Source organism: Triticum dicoccoides, chromosome 7B (genome assembly GCF_002162155.2).
Source record: "Triticum dicoccoides isolate Atlit2015 ecotype Zavitan chromosome 7B, WEW_v2.0, whole genome shotgun sequence".
In the NCBI taxonomy this organism is placed as follows: Eukaryota; Viridiplantae; Streptophyta; class Magnoliopsida; order Poales; family Poaceae; genus Triticum; species Triticum dicoccoides.
The window spans coordinates 41,446,053-41,451,381 of NC_041393.1; positions in this window are offsets into that span (position 1 = coordinate 41,446,053).

Genomic DNA, 5,329 nt, shown 5'->3' on the forward strand with positions numbered 1-5,329 from the left:
GTGCACAGGAGATGGCAAAGGAGCATCCACTTGTTTGAGTGGAACCACCGGCTTCTTCAACGACCGGGAATCATAATGGTAGCAAATCAGCAGCAAACCAAGCAGCTGCACTACAACTACACCTGCTTATACATCATTAAAACCTGACAACCAGGTGTTGTATATCTGACTACACCCCACTTAAAACCTGACAACTACGCTTTATTAAACACAACACCGTGGAGGAGAAGTGGCAGATGTGACGCGCTAGCTGGACGGACGTGGCGACAGTGGGCAACAACTGTAGTACTAAAAGAAAATCAGCATTGTTTAAGGTAGTAACTGCCATGGTCGAAAATAGTAAGTTTTGGTAATTATAACCCGACTACTTGTACACAATCAGACAAAATCTAGAAGGGCCATCTAGCTAAACCATAAAAAGTATATATTCATGTTATCACCTGAAACCAAAGTTTCATGGAAGCATTCAGTTCAATGATAAACCATGCCATCTTGATTCATGCCTTGTAGGTATATGGAAAGGACCAAACAAGGATATCTCACAATTTAGCCCTCCCTTAGTGTGAGCCTCTCCTGCATATGCAGTTTTGAAATAAAGAAAATTAGACAAATGCACCTTTAAATATCGAGTTGTGCATAATTCTTATTGAAACAAAAGAAATATACTTCGCGAGAAGTAAAATTAATTAATTACATTCTGACATATGTAGCTAACAGGCATCGTTAAAACAATATATTTCTATAATGACCAAAAAGGGTATATGCATGTATGGAAACTATCAGGAAGGTGAGTTTAGAAATCGACAAAAGGAAATTCAAGCATATTTAATTTTAAAAGAAGAAAGAACAAAATCTGATATTTGTTTTGGAAGTGTGTGTATAACAGCAGTACACAAAGTTGTGAATTGGAAAATTAAGGATTATCAAGTAAACATAACACTCACTGCCATCATGAGCAAGGTCCATCTCTCTGGACTCGGAAAAATATAATGCAATCTTGGTAGCACAAATATACACGCAGAAAACAAAACATGTGTGGATCCTTCTATCAAAGGTTACAGAAAAAACAATTTGAACTCACTATGTTACTTAGAAAATGTCTTGGTAAGACATATATACAATATTTATGAAGCCCTCCAGTTTGATAAGAAAAACAATGGAGGAGCCAAGATTTAGTGATCCTTTAGCACGGAACTAAATATGAAGGCATGGGTATGACATAAAAGCCCTTCTTCCACTATATGTTTATCCACTCGTGGGGAAATGAATCACTTACTTTATATGAGATAATTTCAGTACCAATAAAGTTCAGATAGACAAATTCAGTACCTAAATGATCATATATAAGTTCAGTTTGTTTAATGAACCTTTATATTGCACTTTTTATCCCTAGGTAAAATGAAACATCTGTAAAAACAAACACAATAAAATTATATTAACCTAAGGAACTAAATCAAAATAATTAACCGAACATAAGAGTTCTAGGTATACGGCAGGACATATACTCTCTTCATTAGACATAAGCAAGCAATCCAACAAATACAAACACAAGAATCGATCCCGCGAGGGGCGAATCCACTGGCCACGGGAGAGAAGGGTGAGGGTATGGAGGAGCCAAGATTTAGTGATCCTTTAGCATGGAACTAAATATGAAGGCATGGGTATGACATAGAAGCCCTTCTTCCACTATATGTTTATCCACTCGAGGGGAAATGAATCACTTACTTTATATGAGATAATTTCAGTACCAATAAAGTTCAGATAGACAAATTCAACACCTAAATGATCATATATAAGTTCAGCTTGTTTAATGAACCTTTATATTGCACTTTTTATCCCTAGGTAAAATGAAACATCTGTAAAAACAAACACAATAAAATTATATTAACCTAAGGAACTAAATCAAAATAATTAACCAAACATAAGAGTTCTAGGTATACGGCAGGACATATACTCTCTTCATTAGACATAAGCAAGCAATCCAACAAATACAAACACAAGAATCGATCCCGCGAGGGGCGAATCCACTGGCCACGGGAGAGAAGGGCGAGGGTATGGAGGAGCCAAGATTTAGTGATCCTTTAGCATGGAACTAAATATGAAGGCATGGGTATGACATAGAAGCCCTTCTTCCACTATATGTTTATCCACTCGAGGGGAAATGAATCACTTACTTTATATGAGATAATTTCAGTACCAATAAAGTTCAGATAGACAAATTCAGCACCTAAATGATCATATATAAGTTCAGTTTGTTTAATGAACCTTTATATTGCACTTTTTATCCCTAGGTAAAATGAAACATCTGTAAAAACAAACACAATAAAATTATATTAACCTAAGGAACTAAATCAAAATAATTAACCAAACATAAGAGTTCTAGGTATACGACAGGACATATACTCTCTTCATTAGACATAAGCAAGCAATCCAACAAATACAAACACAAGAATCGATCCCGCGAGGGGCGAATCCACTGGCCACGGGAGAGAAGGGTGAGGGGATTGGGAGAAGGTAGGGCCCTGCAGCGATGGGGAGAGGGTGGGGGCGCGGTGGCGGTGGTTGTGGACGACGGCGACGACGCCGAGGAAGTGACCGTCGGGGGTCGGGCGGGCAGGACGAAGGAGATGGCGGCGGCGCAACCGCCCACCACCGTCTGCTGCCCCTCCAGACTCGAGCACTCCGCGGGGTCAGAGTAGGAGGGCTCGGGAGCCGCCGCCGTGCCCGGGGACCAGCTCACGGACGGGGAGGGCGGGTGCCCACTCGCCGCCTTGCCCTGCTGCTGCTCCTTCCCGCTGCCGCCGTCGTCGTGCTCCTCGTCCTCCCTCCGCTTTTGGGGAGGGGGGGCTTTGCTGTGGTGGATCTGGCCGCCGATGGCGCGGGGAGGCGGGTGGCGGCGGCGGCGATGTGGGCGGGAGGAGAGGGGGCGTGCGGGAGGGGAGGCGAGGGGAGGGGAGCGAGAGAGAGGGAGAGGAGGCGCGCGGGAGGGGGAGGGGAGCCGGCTAGGTCATCTCCACGCGGGCCGGCCCTTTTATACCCCGTGGAAGTGAAATGACGAAAATGCCCCTGGTGGGGCAGGCTATTTACGCGCGGTGGCACGAACGGGGTGAAACTGTTCATTGCAGCAGTAACTATTTTTTATCCGACGGACGAGGTCATTCCAGGGCTCGATCTGACGGCTCAGATCGCATCAAGCGCCCCGATCCGACGGCCAGGAAGCCGAAATCGCTGAGGAGGCGGGAGGATCCTCCGCATTCTTATTTCTCGATACTCCAAACCATTCTGGAAGATGTTTTCTCCGGTTACGCAAAAGTAAAAAAGCCATTGTGAACAATGCAAAAGTGGTGTTGTCATTGTGTCAGAAACCATCTGGCCATCTTCTCATAAGACATTTAGCTAATTGCCCGTGCGTTGCAAGGGGGGCATGATATTCTAGTGATCCTCTCATCAAACCCTCAATGATACTTTTCATAATTAACGTGATTCTTCCATTCAAAGAATGACACATTTCATAATTAACAAGATCCTCCCGTCTAGCACTCAATAATACTTTAAATAATTAACATGATTCTCCTATCAAAAGAGTGATACTCTCCGTAACTAATGTGATCCTCTCATCTAAAGAATGATATTGTCCATAATTACATAAACCAACAGACATATATACGAAATCAAACCAAAGCACGACATATCATCACGAGCATAGACTACCCTTTAATAGTAGATATCCGGACAATCATTGTTCCGGCTCTGCGTGAACCCCTCAATGACCAATAATACATTTCTTGCTCTAGAGATGGAGCTGATATGTTAGCTGAGGTAAACCTTTTTCCTTCACATGGTTAGGTTTGAAGTGAAATTGTATGACAATGTGAGTCTTCATTGAACAAAAAATCTGTTTCCATGGGAAGAAAATCAGGATCTTCCATGGACAAGTTCAAAGACAACAATTTTCGATTCACAAGCCAAAAATATTTTCATGAATGTTATTCCTCAGCAAAATAGGAATTAAAGCATGGGACAGTGGACATATCTTAGAGCAACTTCAATAGCTCATGCATTCGTAAACGAAACTATCGTTTACGAGAAGTTATTAAGGTAAAAATAGCTCTCCAACAGCTCCCGTGAACCATTACGCACCAACCGCAACCTGCTCCATCTGATCTACCGTTGAGTCAGCCGCAGCCTTTGCAACGAGCACCATGTTGTTGTGCTCGCTCGCTTCGCAACATATCCTTCGTTTAAATGGGCGAACCGTTCCATACCAATCACAAATAGTTTGGTTCGATCTACCGTCGTCAGCCGCAACCTTTGCAACAAGCACCATGTTGCGCTCGCTTGCTCTGCAACATGGGCCAAGTTGCAAAGGGTGAAGATGGCCGCAGAGTCGGTTGACGCGTGCAGTGTGATCAGTCAGATAAACGCTAAGGGCTTCTTTGGATCACAGGATTAGAAAACAAAGGAATTCAAAAAACACAGGAATTTGACGGGATTGTAGGTGCAAAACAGAGGATTACAAAATAGAGGAAAACTACAAGAATGGTCATTTGGATGGAACACAGGAAAAACACAGGAAAAGTGCCTCGATCCTACGCGAATCAGTGTAAAAAAGAGGTTATAGTGGATGTTGAAATTCCTATAGGATTGAGGTGTAGGAATGCATCCATAGGAATTTTGGAGGTGTGGTTCCTTTGATCCAAAGGGCTTCTTTAGGAAAAAATCCAATGGATTGGAATCCTCTAATATTTCTATGAAAATCCTTCAATCCAAAGAGGCCCTAACGTGTTACACATTGAGAAAGTAAACATTTGGCCAAAACCAGACACACCAACAGTTAATAATCTAACAAATTACAGTCCACAAAGGGGCAGCGCTTGCGTGCTCCGACCCCCTCCTGCCCTAGAAAAACAGTGTTTGCTTGTTTAGTTTAGTGCGCCCCTCGCAGAAAAACACATGACGGGAAGAATAAAAAAGTACACGTACCATCAACCATGGGTGTCGTCAATCATCATACTCCTACTCCGACTCGTTGTATGGCTTCTAGAGGCTCCCTCCCTCTGTATGTATAGCGCGGCGGATCCCCAACATCCGTCCCCCGTCGCTGTCAAATTCCGGATCGAGCGTGCGAGCCCTCGCCTGCCGTCTAGAGCCTCGCTTCGCCGCACGGCACAAAAAGGGGAGCGCCAGCCCGCCCAGCCCCGCTGCCCTCCTCCCCTCCACACGTCTCTGCCCATCCCACCCCCACCCCCACCCCCATCCTCACCCCCGCCGCCGACGCAGCTCATCCCTCCTCCCTCGTCCCCTCTCCCGCCAACCCGCGCTTCCCCGG